Consider the following 17645-nt stretch of genomic DNA (forward strand, 5'->3'; position numbering starts at 1 on the left):
CTTCCTCTTCCAGAATCTGAAAACGGTTCTCCACCCTACACTCCTGTGATCCAAATCCCGAGCCACCCAACTCCTCCCTACCCTTCCCCTCAGCCCCCCTTTGTTTCTTACGAACTTGAACCCAACCCCCTTCTCCCTCCCCCCGTTCCCTCACCTGTTCCTCCCCCTGTACCCCTGAAACCTCTTCCTCCCTCCTCCCCTTCTGCAGCTTCCCTACTCTCTGTACCTCCGGGCCCTGACCCTGAAACCGCCCTACCCCCACCCCCCCCCTCCTGGACCAAACTCCCCCGTCCCCCACCCTCTTCCCCCTCATTATGAAAAGCCCTCGGGCAATCCCGAAAGGCATGCCCCAGATCCCCACAAAGATTGCACCGGATAGAGGAACATTCTTCCGAAAGATGATCCTTAGACCCACACTTTGCACACTGCTGTACCGGGCAGGACATGCTAAAGTGGCGGAAAGACCCACACCTAAAACATTGTCTTGGCTGTCCTTTATAGAAGCACAGGATCCTATCTCTCCCGATAAAAGCTGCCGAGGGAATATGCTGGACCACCTGACCCACCTGTTTAAGCCTAACTAAAGCCCCCCACCCCCCTGCCCATACTCTACTTGGATCCGGGAGCTTGGTTAGTGGAGTTCTCAATTCAGCATACCGCTGAACCCAGAAGGCCAGGTCCGCCGCTGAGATGGATTCATTCCGGACTAAAAGGATCACCTGCACCAGATCAGGTCTGCTTATCGGAATCATCCTATAATTTCTCCATTCCCCCTTCCCTCGAACTTCTTCGTACTTTTCCCAAAACACCTCCATCCCCCTTTGAGTCAAAAAACTGACATCATATTCCGGAATGTTAGCCGGGTGGATGCAAGCATATAAATCTTCTGGAATAAACCCTAGCCCTAGTACCAACTGCAAAACCTTATCCCGGGATGGCATACCCCCCTTCCCCACCCATTTGAGCTGAACGACATTCCAGCGTTTGGGGATCTGCCCCTGCCCCCTCCCTCCTCCTCCAAACCCGTCTCCCCCCCCTACCCGCAAAACCTAACCTCCCCCTCCCCTGCTCTCCTTCCCCCCTCACCACAGCCGCAAAATATACCGACCTCTTCCCCTCCCCACCCCCGCTCTTCCCTGACCTGGAACCGTCCTGACCATCCAAACCCATGCCCTTCTCCAACTGCCCCTTCTGAGCTGTCCCCCCCCCCACCCCCTCTACCTTCTGCAGCCTGCCCTAGCACCACCCCCCTCCCTTCCTCCCCCCCTCCTCTGATCACAGACCGCCACCTCCATAGCTTCAAAAGTACACCCATTCTGTCCCTCTTCTCTTACCAATCCCCCACCCTGCTCATCCACCCCATCCACAGCAGCCTTCCCCCCCAAGTCCAAACTGAAACCATTTACTAGACTGTCACTGTTCTCCAGATTTTGTCCACAGGGGAGATCCCTGTTTATCTGTTCAGAAGAAACCTTGCACTGCTGCTCCCTCTGAATATCCTGCTGCTCAGGCTCCTCTGCTCCCAGCCAGCTGTCTGTTGCATCCTGCTCAGAAGGGTCCCGAGGAGCGAGACCAGTCACTGTGTTATGAGAGGAATTTCCCCTTGCTTCCTCCTGATTGGCAGAAACCTGTCTTTCCAGCTCTGGAAGGCAGGATTCCCCAGAGCCTGCTTGCACAGCTGCAACTACTCCTTGTAACTTAGCAACAGTTCCTGCACTCAGGGAGCCTGTAGAGTGCACCTGTGTTTGCAAGCAGAGCTCTTCTGCTGGCAACCAGTGTTGCCAGGTGGGCGGTTTTCCGCGACCCAGTGGCGTAGCCAGACTGCCAATTTTGGATGGGCCTGAACCTAAAGTGAGTGGGCACAAAATTTTCTCTCTATTCCCCCTTCCCCAGCAAAATTTAGTCACACTAATCAGATGCATTTGTCACATAGGGGTAAAGTGCTGCTTTTCAGTGCATCAGGTTTCAGAAAATTTATTTAAAAGCCTAACACCCTTTTCAATGAGCTTTCAGAGGCCAAAACCTCCTGCCTCAGGTCAGCATAACGCTGTTATGGTATCCTCTCCTGACCTAAGGAAGGAAGTATTGGTCTGAAACTTTATTAACACAGGTACCATATTACTTTATCCCTAAATTAAAATAAAATTATTTTCTTTACCTTTGTTGTATGGCCATTTACTTTTTCTCATTGTGTTGCTCCCAGTCTCTAGATTCTGCTTTCCTTCGTCTTTCTCTTGCCAGGGTTTCCTGTCCATTCACCACCTATGGCTTTTCATCTTTTCCTCACCATTGTTCTCCACATGCCCCTTCCTCTTATTCTCCAGTCTTTCCCTACTCTGTCCTCTCCCTCTTTCCAGCCAGCAGCTCCCCTCTTTCTTTTGCATCCAGCGTCTCCTTTTTCTCCCTACCCTTCCATCCAGTGTCTTCCCTCTTTCTCTCCTCATCCTTCCACCCATCTACCCTCTCTCCTGATCCTTCCATCTAGTGTCTCTATCTCTCTACCCTTTTCTGTTCAGTCTCCCCTCTCTCTCTCTCTCCACATCCTTCCAGTCTCTCCCCTTTCTGCATACTTCCATCCATCTCCCCTCTTTCTCTCCCTATCCTCCCATGTCCAGCAGCTCTCTCCCTTCCCTCCTGTCCCTTCTTCCTCTCCCTCCCATGTCCCAGCGGCTCTCTCCCTTCCCTCCAGTCCCTTCTTCCTCTCCCTCCCATGTCCCAGCAGCTCTCTCCCTTCCTTCCAGTCCCTTCTTCCTCTCCCTCCCATATCCAGTAGCTCTCTCCCTTCCCTCCAGTCCCTTCTTCCTCTCCCTCCCATGTCCCAGCAACTCTCTCCCTTCCTTCCAGTCCCTTCTTCCTCTCCCTCCCATGTCCCAGCAGCTCTCTCCCTTCCCTCCAGTCCCTTCTTCCTCTCCCTCCCATGTCCCAGCAGCTCTCTCCCTTCCCTCCAGTCCCTTCTTCCTCTCCCTCCCATGTCCCAGCAGCTCTCTCCCTTCCTTCCAGTCCCTTCTTCCTCTCCCTCCCATATCCAGTAGCTCTCTCCCTTCCCTCCAGTCCCTTCTTCCTCTCCCTCCCATGTCCCAGCAACTCTCTCCCTTCCTTCCAGTCCCTTCGTCCTCTCCCTCCCATGTCCCAGCAACTCTCTCCCTTCCTTCCAGTCCCTTCTTCCTCTCCCTCCCATGTCCCAGCAACTCTCTCCCTTCCTTCCAGTCCCTTCTTCCTCTCCCTCCCATGTCCCAGCAGCTCAGCCATTTTCCCTCCAGGCCCGCCCATCCGCATTGCTGTCTCCCTTTTGTCCCACGGAGGCAGCGCTTCCTTCCTGCCCTGTCTTCTCCCAAAGCTCCGCTGCATCGGTCCCTCCCTGCAAGTAGAATCCTCCTTCGCCGGTTGCGCTGCGCTGCCATGCACATGGAGCTTCGCTCCTCCCCCTGCCGCGTTCATCTGGCCCTAAACAGGAAGTGCATCACAGAGGGCCAGATAGACGCGGCAGGGGGAGGAGCGTAGCTGCGCGACCGGCGAAGGAGGATTCTACTTGCAGGGAAGGACCGATGCAGCCGAGCTTCAGGAGAAGACAGGGCAGGAAGGAAGCGCTGCCTCCATGGGACAAAAGGGAGACAGCAATGCGGATGGGCGGGCCTGGAGGGAAAATGGGTGGGCCTGGGCCAACCCAGGCCCACCGTGGCTACGCCCCTGCCGCGACCCGCCGTGGGAAATTTTTGCCCGCGGCGGGTTGCGGTTTTTTGGGCTTCTTTTTTGTTTTTTGGGCGGGTTTTTCAGCCGCGGGGGCGGGGTTAGTGACGTTTTGGGCGGGGCCGATGATGTTCTGGGTGGGGCCGATGACGTGGGAGGCGGGGGCCGATGACGGCGGGGGCGGGGTTGATGACGCGGGGGTGGGGGTGTCGGGGGCGGGGTTTGAGTTTGGGCGGGTTTTGGGCTGGATTTAGGCTGGTTTGGGTGGGAAAAAAATTTTCCACCTGGCAACATTGCTGGCAATAGTTCTTCCACAAATGCACCTTCAACCAGAGTAAAACTGTCCTTTTTACCTTCTTCAGGAAACCTTCTTTCTGCAAGACTAGGAACACTTGTCTGGAGCTCTTGTATGAAAAAGTCTCTATCTCTGGTTTCCATAGCCTGCAAATGTGTAGGAGCCTTTTGAAGCTCTTTCTCTGTCCTTGTAGGCTCCAGAGATACTAGGGACTCCCTGCTGCCTCCTCCCCTCTCATTACCAGAAGCAGCCATCACAGTAAGTGCACCAGAATCTGTTTGACTTGCTAAGCCCTTCATAAATTGCAGTGTATGTCCAGTGTTTGTAGCTGGCAAGTCCTCACTCACACACTGTTGTTGTTGAAAAAGTTCTGCTGTATATACTGGGGAAACCTGACTCTGAGATTTTGCTGTGCCTTGTGCCATTCTCTCCTAGTTTATGTAAATTTCCCTTAAGGGATTATCAGTATTCTTCTTTAATGAAACCAAAGTCTTTTCTTTGTGTTGAAGCTGCTTTAACAAACGAGCCTCTTCTTTCTTGTAAATGTCCCGTTTATCTCCCGGGGCCAGCCTAGTCATGGCTTTTGCCATCTTCAGCCGTTTCCCCTGCTCCTCTATGTCTTTCTCCAGGGCTTTAATCATTCGCACCCTTTGTACCACTTCTTTAGCCAAGTGCCCCGGTCCTTCACTCACCGACCGTACACCATCCTCCCTGTCTTCCTCCTCCTCCTCCGACCAATCACTTCGGCTCCTCTCCTTCCACCTTCTGGAGGCCCGAGGCCCTCCCTATCCACCTCCCCCCTCCATGTTCTTCAGGCTCCCTTTCCGGAAACCGCTGGGTCATGGAGGAGGTACCTGTTACCTCTTCATCTCGGAGACGCTGAGCCCTGCGGTCCACAGGGCTCCTTTCTCTGCTCCCCGAGGCTGGACTGAGCTGCACACAACCCTTCCGGGCCTTCTGGTCCGTAGGGCCCAGAGGCCCCATGTCCTGGGCCTTTCCTGGGAAACTCTTCCCCGGGCCTCTCTGCCCACCTGGGGAAGGAGCCAGCCCAGCACCCTTCCTGCTCTCTAGAGACCGAGCCTTCTCTCACCAAGTCTAAGCTGGAATGCCCTCCCGCGGGAGGTGGTGGAGATGAAAACGGTAACGGAATTCAAACATGCGTGGGATAAACATAAAGGAATCCTGTGCAGAAGAAAGGGATCCTCAGGAGCTTAGCCTAGAATGGGTGGCAGAGCTGGTGGTTGGGAGGCGGGGCTAGTGTGGGCAGACATATACGATCTGTGCCGGGGCTGGTGGTTGGGCGGCAGGGATAGTGCTGGGCAGACTTATACAGTCTGTGCCAGAGCCGGTGGTGGGTGGCAGGGATAGTGCTGGGCAGACTTATACGGTCTGTGCCAGAGCTGGTGGTTGGGAGGCGGGGATAGGGCTGGCCAGACTTATACGGTCTGTGCACTGAAGAGGACAGTACAAATAAAAAAAGTAGCACATATGAATTTATCTTCTTGGGCAGACTGGATGGACCGTGCAGGTCTTTTTCTGCCGTCATCTACTATGTTACTATGTCACAACCACCTCTGGGCGAGTCTCCTGTTCTCAAATTATGCCCAGTGATTTCTAGGGTACTGAAGGCCACAATCCCAGTGGTCCCACAGTTCTCAGAAAGCACTCACAGTGTTCCCTCTAAAGAGCAACCCGCTGAGTGCAAATTTTTTTTTGAGTGATCGCTGAAAATAGCTCAACTGCCAACAAAGAGCAGGGGGATTCCCCCCCCCCCCCGGGTTATCTGCGGAGCGAGGGGGGGGGGTGTCACCCACAGTTATCTGCGGATTATGACTAGGAGCAAAAGTACACACATATATATCCAATATCACAATTCCTCATATACAGGCAGAAAACAACCTTTTAGGGTGGATAGTGTTCACAATGAGCTCCTTTTATTATCGACCAGATAGAGATAAGAGTTTTCAGTTTAGGCACAGTATAAGTCATCACAAGAATAAAATATAAGAAAATCAATGAACTGCATTAGGGAATTATAGCCCATTTAGCTATGTTTAAACAAAGAGATCTGCATGAAACAAAATATTTATTTTTATTTTGACTTATAAAACCTCTTGTCCCTGAAACATGTTGAAAACGGAATAATCCATTTGTGCATCTAAAATGTAAACTTCTACAAAACAGATGCAGATGTGATTCCATGTGCCCCAATTGATATTTATATTTACATATGGGAAGCATTCAAATAAATTAAAATGTCAAATAAGTACAAAAATAAAAAAATATATTTTGTCCTCCACCTTTTAAGGCACTGCCTATCCAACTGTTACAGTTTTAGACTTTTTACAGATGGACCACGCATAGACAGTCCCTTATTTTTAATAATCTTTTACTATTGTTTTCAATAGTGTTTGCTATTGTTTTGGGTGAACCAGTATGATGGCAAGCTCTGCATACTGGCTTCAGTCCATATAATGGACTAGATAGGATCACCCCTTCTCCTGTTTTATCTAACCGCCTTGCCCTGAGCCCAACATTCACATACTCTCTCTCTCCCCCCACCCACTACTACCCTGTGGCCCCTTAAAGGATCTATCCCCAGCACAGCTCAGGTCCGTCTGCACCTGCCGCTTGTGCTCTACACTAGCACCCTCCTCCCACCGACTGGATCACAACCGCCTCTGGGTGATTCTCCCGCTCTCAAATTATCCCCAGTGATTTCTTTTTTTTTTTAAATTTGTATGAAGTCTTTATTGTTCATTGAAACAACACAAAAAATGCAAAGTACATTCCATCAGGACACATTTTCCTATGACTAATACAATATTCCACTAATGCCTCATACATTATAACTCATCGTAGTTTCAACTTTCCAATACCAACATCACTGAACTTCAAAATTTTTTCAACTTTTTAATAGAGCAAATATTACCCCCCCCCCTCTCACCCCCCTACCCCACCCCGCCAGGAGAGCACCACTGGGCACTACCCTTCTTAACACTCTCTTTACAGACATACTAGATCGTCAGAGCGTCTATAGGAATGTACTTCCAAACAGAATGCCATTTCCCTATTTGTTATGTATGCTCAGCCACCAGTCTCTCCATTTCATGCACATACCTCAACTTATTAAGCCACTTAGCTAGTGGGGGAACCCCCTCCCTCCGCCATTGTGAGGCTACAACCACCCTTGCTGTGCCAACCACATGCTTAGCCAAAGTTTGTTGACATGACAATAGGCCTGCGATCCTAGCAGAAAACAGGAACACCTCGGGGGCCCAGGGCACTGCACATCCTAACCAGGTCTGCAACCTATAGTGTACCACCTTCCAAAAGGCATGAATTTTAACACATTTCCACCATATGTGCCCCATGGTGCCCTCTTGGCTGCACCTTCTCCAACACATGCCCGAAGCAGTCGGAAAGATCCGCCGCAATCGAGCAGGCGTAAGGTACCATCGATATAGTACTTTCACAGCATTCTCCTGCAGGGGTACATGGGTCGACACCCTCACAACTGCTTTTTCTATGCTCTCCCACCCAGGGTCTCCCAAGCTCACCCCCAGCTCTCGTTCCCAGCTTCTTCTATGTACCCCGTAGCCGGGCGCCTGCTTGCTTATATTAAGGTACAGGGAACCTATCAATCCCATAGAGGAAGCATGTCGCTCGCATATCTCCTCCAGGTCTAATTTCTCACACTGCATCACCTCCCTCACCGCCTTACTTTTAAGGAGAGATACCAATTGACAATAGGCAAAGTCACCTCCCTCCATCCCTGGGTATCTGTCCAGCAATGCATCAAAAGGTACCAGGGAATCAGCTTCAAATAATTGGCCCCAGGTTCTCACCCCTATCTCGTACCATTTGATGAAAATCCCCGTTACAGTACCAGGTAAAAATAAAGGGTTAAAGGCTATTGGAGTATACCGGGTCAATATACATTGTCTCTTAGGGAACAGACTATCCCAGTAATGGAGTGTTACAGCTATGGAGGGACAAGCTCTATCAGTCATACTTCTAAAAGACTTTGGCAACCACATTAGTGCACTCAATGGTTTGTCACCCACCGAATGTTGTTCTATATGCACCCATTGGCGATCCGGGTATTCTTGATACCATTCAAGTGCTGCTTTCCCCTGCGCTGCCCTATAGTACCATTTGAGATTGGGTACCCCCAGTCCTTCCCTCTTCTTTTCCTTATATAGGAGCGATCTCGCTAGCCTAGGATGTTTTCCTGCCCAGACGAATCGCACCAACTTATCTTGTAAATTAGCTAAGAATCGCCTGGGCATTATCACAGGCAGCGCCTGAAAAAGGTATAACAATCGTGGCAAGATGTTCATTTTAAGGATGGCTATTCTACCAAACCATGATGTTCCCAGATCTCCCCACCTCTCTAGATCTTCCATAATAGTTTTACCCAGCCCCTTATAATTTGCATTAAAGAGCTCCGAAGGTTCCCTAGTCAGATTCACCCCCAAATATTTTGTTTGTGAGCCCACCGAAAGGGAGAAGAAATCTTTAAGGACTCCACCACATCCTCCGGAAGTGTCATGTTCAGGGCCTCAGATTTTGCCATGTTGACCCTAAATCCGGACACTGCGGAGTACTGCTGTATCATTTGTTCTAGATACGGGAAAGTGGTCAAGGGTCGAGTGACAAACAGCAGTACATCATCTGCGAAGAGGGCCATTTTGTAGGTTCTATCTGCTATCTTGGCTCCCGAGATATTAGGATCAGACCGCACACGGGCCGCAAAAGGCTCCATCACCATCGCAAATAATAAGGGAGACAAGGGGCAGCCCTGCCTAGTACCTCTATGCAGAGTGAATAATTCTGAATTTCCGCCATTGACCCGGATACAAGCCTTGGGGAACGCGTAAAAGGCCCGAATCCAGCTATGAAACTGTATTCCAAACCCCATATTTTCCATCACCCTATACATGAAGGGCCAGTGGACCCGGTCAAAGGCTTTTTCCGCGTCAAGGCTTAAAAGACATAACGGCTTCTGGTTGTTTTTTGCCAAGTTCATTATATCCACCACCCTTCTAATATTGTCCATCGCCTTTCGATACTGTACAAAGCCCACTTGGTCTAGGTGGATAAGTACTGGTAGAATAGGGGCCAGACGATTTGCCAGTACCTTAGCCAGTGGCGTACCAAGGGGGGGGGCGGTGGGGGCGGTCCGCCCCGGGTGTCAGTGGGTGGGGGGTGCTCCGTTGCTGACTGCAGTCAGCCCTCGTCTCCTCTCCATCCTGTGCCTTTAAAAAAAAATCTGAAAAGCAGCATGGCAGGCAGCGCTTCGCGTCTGCCCTGCCTGCTTGTAAAAGAAAGCGTTGGCAAACCTCCTCGTTGACGTCACGATGTCGCGTCGGGTCTTCCCTCGCTGGGTCGGGACCCAGTGAGGGAATACGCGACGTCGCGACGTCGATGAGGAGATTTGCCGCTTTCTTTTACAAGCAGGCAGGGCAGACACGAAGCACTGCCTGCCATGCTGCTTTTCAGATTTTTTTTAAAAGCCCCGGATGGAGGCAGGAGATGAGGGCTGTCATCGAAGGTGGTAGGTGGGTCAAGTTGGGGAGGGGGGGCTTAGATGAGCGAGGAGGGTTTCAGATGGGAGAAGGGGACTGGAGAGGGGGGCCTCAGATGGGAGAAGGGGACATGGGGAGGGGGGTCTCAGATGAGAGAAGAGGGGAGAAGGGGACTGGGCTGGGGAGAAGGGGGGTGGGGGTCTCAGATGGGAGAAGGGGACGTGGGGAGGGGGGTCTCGATGGGAGAAGGGGACTGGGGTGGGGAGGGGGTCTCAGAGGGGAGAAGGGGACTGGGTTGGGGAGGGGGATCTCAGATGGGAGAAGGGGACGAGTGGGGAGAAGGGGGGTGGGGAAGGGGCCATGCAAGAAAATGGGAGCCATGCCTGGGGCTGGTGGGAAAATGGGTCTGGGGCTGAAAAGGGGTCCCTAATGCAAGGCATGTGGATGAAGGGGGCTGGAACTGGGGGATGAAAAAGAGGGTAGGTGGGATAAGGGGGCTAGTACTGGAACTGGGGGCTGAAAAGGGGCAGAGGCTGAAGCTGGGGGGACTGGGGGCTGAAAAGGGGACAGGGAGAAGTGGCTGTGGCTGAAGCTCGGGACTGGTGAGAGAAAAGGGCTGGGGCTGAAACTGCGGACTGGTGGGATAGTGGGGCTGAAAAGGGGGAGCAAGTGGGAGGTGTGGGCTGGGGCTAGAACTAGGGGCAGGTGGGATAAGAGGGCTGGAACTGGGGACTGAAAAAAGGGGCAGAGAGAGAGAGAGAGGGGATAGACGATGGATGGATGGATGGATGGATGGGGGGGTGAGGGAGGGCAGACCCTTGATGGATGGGGGGAGAGGGGAGGGCAGACCCTTAATGGATGGGGGGGGGGTGAGGGAGGGCAGACCTTGGATGGATGGGGGGGAGAGAGGGAGGGCAGAAAGTGAATGGAAGGGGGAGAGAGAGGGCAGACAGTGAATGGAAGGGGCAGGGAGAGAGGGCAGACATTGGATGGAGGGGACAGCAGAGAGGGCAGACACTGGATGGCAGAGAAAGAACGAAGACAGATGCTGGATGGAAGGAAGACAGTGAAAAGAAGATGAGGAAAGCAGAAACCAGAGACAACAAACTGTAAATAAAATATATATTTTTGGTTTTTTTTTTTTTTGCTTTAGGATAAAGTAGTATTGTAGCTGTGTTAATAAATGTTTATAATAGAACATGTAAATAAGGTAATATTTTTATTGGACTAATTTTAATACATTTTGACTAACTTTCGGAGAACAAAACCCCCTTCCTCAGGTCAGGTTAGGACACTGTAACACACTATACTGTATTGACCTGAGGAAGAAGGTTTTGGCCTCTGACAGCTAAATGTATTAGTCCAATAAAATGGTATTTTATTTTCTATATTTGTTTTATTTCTATTTGTTAATTTGTAAAGTGGTGATTGATATTTGTTAGTTTTTTTCTCCAAATTTACATCTGCTGTCTTTATATTTTGCACAGTACTAGGGGACATTTTCTGTTTCTGTGGTGTTGCATTGTATGCAGAGTCTGGCATCTTGGGAGTTCAGTTTAATTTTTGATAAATAGAAAGTTTATGATTACTTGTTCTATAGTGGATTAGGGTGTATCTGTGTTTGTGAAAAAGACATGACTTTCAGTTGGCATTGACTGTGCAGGATTGACGATCTGTACTATCTGTCTGGTTTCGTTTTACAATAGGTGAATTGATGTTCTAGTGCTCACTGTAGTGTTTAAGCTTTCTTTTTCCATGTGTGACTCATAGAAATGACTGCTTATGGTATGGTAGAATTGCTCTATAGGTCCTGAGTGTTTTGTATTCTCGGTATGCCTAGTACTGGATTTTGGAGGGGGGTGTTAAAAAATGACCGGCCCCGGGTGTCAACTACCCTAGGTACGCCACTGACCTTAGCCAATATTTTGACATCTGCGTTGAGCACAGATATAGGTCTGTAGGATCCACATTCAGAATGATCTTTACCTGGTTTAGGTAGGACCGCTATCCATGCCTCCATCATTGACTGAGGTAATGACCCCCCTCTCCCCACCTGATTAAACAGATCTGCTAGGAGCAGAGCTATCTCAGGGGCAAACTTCCTATAGAACTCATTGGGCAATCCGTCGAGCCCGGGCAATTTATGTGAGGGGAGACTGCTGATTGCCTCCTGGATTTCCCCAGGGGTGATCGGCTCATCTAACAGTGCCTGCTGCTGGTGACTCAGAGAGGTAAGCTCACTATCCTGTAAGTATTGATCTATCAGGTCCATCGAAGGATTGAGCTCCTGGGCATACAGGTCTTTATAAAATTCCCCAAATCTGTTTCATATTTGCTCGGACGTACTTAAGGTACCTCCTCCGGCATCTCGTATCTTTAAGATGTTCCGCTCAACTTTTGGCCTGCGCAGCTTTATGGCGAGAAGGCGCCCTATTTTGTTGGCGTGTGCATAGGAGCTCAACCTGTTCTTTGCCTGTAGCATGCTTAGGTGCTCTGAATATATGGAGTCAAGGCGCATTCTCTGGTAACTAAGTTCTCTCAAGACCCGTGCTGATCCATTGGCCTTATGCTGTTCCTCTAGCAGGCGAATGCTTTCCAGACAATTTGCGATCTGCGCCTTACGGGCCTTCGATTGTCTACTGGCCAGTTGTAAGAAATATCCCTGGGTCACCGCCTTCATAGCATCCCATATCGTGCTAAGCGAGGGCCCTGAGCCTAAATTAAATTCAAGGTATTCTTTCAACATTTGTTTATAGCCATCCACCACTGCCCCCTCCCGCAGAAGACCAACATTCAGTGTCCATCTTTTATTTTTTTTTTCGGCCCTAATATTTGGTAGAGTCACCCATATTGGAGCATGGTCCGACAGAGTCACATTACCTATCCCTGCATCAGGGCCGTGCTCCACTAGGGTTGCATCCACAAACATGTAGTCAATGCGTGAATAAGAATTATATACTGCAGAGTAAAATGTATAGTCTCGCACCCTCTGGTGTTTCACCCTCCACAGATCCACTGTGCCCAGTGAGAGCGCCAAAGACCTCAAGGCCAAAGAGTCCCTCTGACCCTCACCTCTGGGGAGCCCTGAACGATCTAGGCCTGGGTTCATCACTGTATTAAAGTCCCCTCCTATTACAAGTGAGCCCTGTGCAAAAGTGGCCAGGGAGTTTCTGACTCTTTCTAGGAAACCAGCCTGTCCTGTGTTGGGCGCATATATAGAAGCCAGGGTTAGGTCCACATTGTCAATTTTGATATGCATAAAAATATAGCGTCCACCCATGTCCCTCTTTACCTTAAGAACCTGCACCCCAACCGCAGCATGGATCAAGATCGCAACTCCTCCCTTCTTTGACCCAGCTGTGGAGGCAAAATACACCCCTGGATACTCTGGGTGAGAAAGAAGCCTTTCATGCCTACCCACCAAATGCGTCTCCTGCAGGAGAACCACATGTGGCCTGTGCTGCTTTATTTCCTTTTAAAACTTTTGCCTCTTCTGGGGCATGTTCAGGCCCTTTACATTATACGAGAGAATTTTTAAGTCTGTATTCATCTCCATGGAGTGTAGTAAAGCTGTTCTGTCGCACCCCTTCGTGACATCTCTATACAGTGCCATAGTGCAAAGTGTGCGCCCTTCATACCCAGCAGTGCCCCGCTCTCTCCCCTATTTCCCCACATCCCACTATCCCCCCTCCCTTCCACCCGCCCCCTCCCGCCCCCTCCATTCACACCAATTGAAAGACCGATGTCCTCCAAGTGGGACTCTAGGAAGTTATCCACCCACCACACAGTGCCCAAACCCACATCTATCCCTCCCCCATCAATATCAGCTTACACACGATTCCACATACACCTACCCCTTACATGCTTCATTACTAATCCCTCCCTTCAGTTTACCATTTCAACGCTCTCCAAAGCCCTGTGGTGTAGGGCTATTGTCAGACCTAATATCAGTGTTCAAAGTCAATTGGCAAATACAGCTATGCCTACCCATCAGAGTAATCCCCTGGAAGCATAGTCCCAGTGTCCCGATCCAACCTGATTCAGCGCTTCTGGTTGTTGTGCTTTATGGGTCCCGGGACTCTCTGCCATCGCTGAAGCCTCGTCTTAGTAGCTGGCGCCACCACTCCAGGTGCAGTCTTTGTGGACACCATTTCAACAGCGTGTAAGGCCTCCCAAGCCTCTTGAAGAGTTTGCACCCGATATTTGGTGCCCTTCAGGGTGAAGTTTAACGAGAAGGGGAAGCCCCATCTATATTGTGTCTGATGTTTGCTCAGGACTTCCAGCGCCGGTCTCATCTGCCGCCTCATCTGGAGCGTATATAGCGAGAGGTCCTGATAGACCTGAACCGGGGCTCCACCGTACTCCAGGCTCTTTGTCTTCCTAGCTGAGGCTAGAATTCTCTCCTTGGTCTCATATTTGTGAAATCTCACAATGATGTCCCGTGTCTGCTGCTCCTTTCGCGCTCCAAGAGCTCTGTGCGCTCTATCCAGCTCGCATCTCAGTTCATCTGCCTCAGAGCCCAGCAAGGTAGAACATAATGTGTGCACTATCTCTGCCACGTTCTCCGTGTCTCCGCCCTCAGGAACTCCTCGGAAACGGAGATTGTTTCTCCGTCCCCTGTTTTCAAGATCATCTAATTTATATTGCAGGAGGTCATGTTTTTGTTCCATCGTCTGCAACGTGTTAGTATGCTTATCTAGCATTTCGGCGTGCTCGTCTATTTTTAATTCTGCCTCCTCCACTCTGCCACCCAGTTCTCTAAGATCCGCGCTGAGCGTATCCATCCGCTCTAAAATTTCATCTTTTGACTGCTTAATCTCTGACTGGATAGTGGCAGATAACTTACGGAGCTCGACGGATAATCCTTTCTTGGAAGGAGGGGCTCGCGCTTCAGACACGGATAGCGCTGAATCTGAGTCCGACGGAGATCCGCGCTCCGGGGACTCACGGTGTCTAGCGGCCTTACTCGCTGTGCTTTTCTCCGTTTTGTCCATCTCTTTTTTTCGGGTCGAGGCCGCTTTACTCATGGCGCCTGTGAGTCAGGAGGTAAGTTCTTACAATTTTGCGATGTTTATTGCCGTTTAGATCGTAGTTTTTCCAAATTTTGCAGCGTTGGGAGAGGGAGCTATGAATTCAGGCTGCCATGCTGATGGCTGACGTCACTTCCTCCATCCCCAGTGATTTCTAGGTTACTGGAGGCCACACTCCTACTGGTCCTACAGTTCCCAGAAAGCACTCAGAGACCCAACACACAACCCACCAGGATTCTTTATCAGCAGAGTCAACAAACTAAACAGGTTTATTGTCACAACTTGAACAGTGGACAGAAAATATGCAATCAGCTAACAAACAATAACAGGTAACTGAAATATGGATCAATTATAAAACTATATCTAAACATTTGTTTACTTTCTAAAAAGTATTTGGGGAGATCAGGAAATACGCTGCTCACAGATTATCAAATATAACTGATCACAGGCCTCAGAAAAAGAGATCTATCTCTCTTTTTCTTCCTGTCTAAGACTGGGGAAAAGGCCAGTACACTCCAAATGAAATTGAGCTCTTAGGCCAATCGGAGCCCAGAACAACAAGTTTGAAAGTATACTGCAGACTGCCTTCCCAAAAGGCTTAAACAAAGAAAGCAGCCTTGGTTCTGCAGCAGCTTCAAAACATAAATATGCACCACATGCTGGCCAAACTAGAGAAATATACTTCTGGAAATACCCAATACACTTTACAGACTTAAAACACACTGTTCTGTCATATGAGCATGTTAAGTTTATTATTATTAGGCACTTGATATGCCACCTTTTTTTTTGTTTTTGGGTTTTTTTTTTGTTACATTTGTACCCTGCGCTTTCCCACTCATGGCAGGCTCAATGCGGCTTACATGGGGCAATGGAGGGTTAAGTGACTTGCCCAGAGTCACAAGGAGCTGCCTGTGCCTGAAGTGGGAATCGAACTCAGTTCCTCAGTTCCCCAGCGTTAGAATCAAAGTGGTTTACAAAAATATACAAAATAACCAACATGGAAAAGAACTATAGCTTAATGACAGGAAAGTGAGGAGAGGAAGAAGAAAAAAGGGAGAGGGGAGAACATAAGAATATAACATAAGAACATAAGAATAGCCATAGTGGATCAGACCAGTGGTCCATCTAGCCCAGTATCCTGCTTCCAGCAGTGGCCAATCCAGGTCACAAGTACCTGGCAGAAGCCCAAATAGTAGCAACATTCTATGCTACCAATCCCAGGGCAAGCAGTAGCTTCCCTATGTCTGTCTCAATAGCAGACTATAGACTTTTTCTCCAAGAACTTGTCCAAACCTTTTTTAAACCCAGATACGCAAACCGCTGTTACTACATCCTCTGACAAAGAGTTCCAGAGGTTAACTATTCATTGAGTGAAAAAAAACATTGAAAATGGTAAAAATGCCCTTAGCATGTGGGGAAAAACCCACATATGGGCATCCTATGGCCACTTTCTACCACAGTATAGTAAAAGGATCTCTTAATTATTTACAGTTCTCATTCCCAGTTCCCAAACATATCAGTAAGCACTAATTCCATATGAATTAAAATGAAGGAAGGGATATCAGGTAAATAAAACTCCTCTTTATATAAGCCTGAATATAAGCTCCCAGGGCGTTTGAGTATTTCTACTTGTTGCAAATTACTTCTACTTTGGAATGTAAGTAATCCGCTGTTGCCATGATGACCCCTCTGCAGGCTGCTGAGAGACTGAGCCGGGACCGGGGCAGGGCTGCCGTCCCCCCAGGATCATTGCTGCCACCCCTGCCACCCCCCCCCCCCCACCCCCCTAGGATCGCCGAGGCTGCCTGCTGCAAATGCAAATACCTTGGCTGGCAGGGATCCCAAGGTCCTGCCAGCAGAAAAGGTCTTCCTCCAGCGCTGCTCTTCTTTACTCTGCTGCATGTCCTGCCCCTGCGGCTGCTTTTTCTCTCGCGTTGCGCATGCTCAGTTTCAAGCCTGAGAGGAAAGGTAGCCGCTTGGCAGGCAATGCGGCAGAGTGAAGAAGAGCAGTGCTGCAAGAAGACCTCTTCTGCTGGTGGGGCCTGGGGGGGGGGGGGGGGACTCCTGTCAGCCAAACCAGAAGCCCTGGCCTGAAGTCCTGCTGTGTCTGCTCCTCCAGGTCATCCCCAGCCTCCAAGGGGGGCTCGGCGCCGAAAATTTCTCTCTCCTACTCCTGCTGGGATGCGATCACCTGGGTCCTGTCAGAAGCAGGAGATAGAGACCCTGGCCAGGGGAATTTTGCCCCACCTGCCTCCCCCCCTCGGCGACCATAATCCTTTTAAAGCTCCCAGGGCTGTCACTTTTAAACGCAGCATGGCCAGAGTGAAAGCTGCATACCTTTGGTATTCAAAAAGTATAAAACCTCTAACCCAAAAGGATCATGAAGAAAGAGAAAAGATAAGGGAATTACTGTACCTCTACTGTGAATTCAGCTGTGCTAATCTCTCCTTGTTCCTGTCAGGGAGATGTCTGCTCAGTCTCCTAGTTTGTCAGGACAGTGAGAATTTTTTTTTTTTCAAAATTGTTATCAGGCTTGTCAGGCTAGACAAAGTTCATCCAAAGCTCTCCTTTGCACCTTATTGCAGTAAATCTTAACCTTTGCCCAGAAACACCCACCCCCAAGTACTTATCTCTTCCTCTGGCGGTATGTGGTCACAGTACAACCAAAATATTCATCCTATTGGAAAAGAAGGAGGAAGAGAGGCTCTTCTCTTTAAAAACAGCATGATGAAAAGCAAATGCACGTTTCCTACTTATTCCATTTGTGACCTTAGACAAGCCACTTTACTTTCTGTTGTTTCAGAGGCCCATTTTCTAAGCTGCAGTAAAAGAGGAGGTTCGCTATTTGGCAACCTGACCCTAGTGGTGTATTGTGAGACTACCACTAGGGGCCTGGAGGTGCCATTTTTTAAAAATGTAGCTGCTGGGGCAAAAGTGATCAGGGATTGCTCCTTCCCCTCCCCCCACCCACATCTAGTAGACACCAGGGATACTTGGCAGGTAATGGATGCTGGCAGGAAACTCTAAGGCGGTGGGGAGGGGGAGGGCATGGTCGCCGAGAGACTGAGCCGGGCCCGGGGAATGCCACCGCAACTGTAATAC

The 17645-nt window shown here is 49.8% G+C and overlaps 1 protein-coding gene across 2 annotated transcripts in view; it reads right to left on the reverse strand.

Annotated features, from left to right (window-relative positions):
• LOC115471913 (dimethylaniline monooxygenase [N-oxide-forming] 5-like) overlaps positions 1 to 17060 on the reverse strand; it is a 77509-nt gene extending 60449 nt beyond the window's left edge. Inside the window, exon 1 of one of the 2 annotated variants that reach the window (XM_030205848.1) lies at positions 16959 to 17060. The gene's annotated coding sequence lies outside the window, so the exon portion shown is untranslated. Of the gene's footprint in view, positions 1 to 1472; positions 1565 to 16958 lie in introns of those variants that run through there. The other variant, XM_030205852.1, reaches the window with a different exon arrangement.
• Positions 17061 to 17645: the final 585 nt, after the last annotated feature.

The sequence above is a fragment of the Microcaecilia unicolor genome, chromosome 6 (assembly GCF_901765095.1).
Source record: "Microcaecilia unicolor chromosome 6, aMicUni1.1, whole genome shotgun sequence".
NCBI lineage: Eukaryota > Metazoa > Chordata > Amphibia > Gymnophiona > Siphonopidae > Microcaecilia > Microcaecilia unicolor.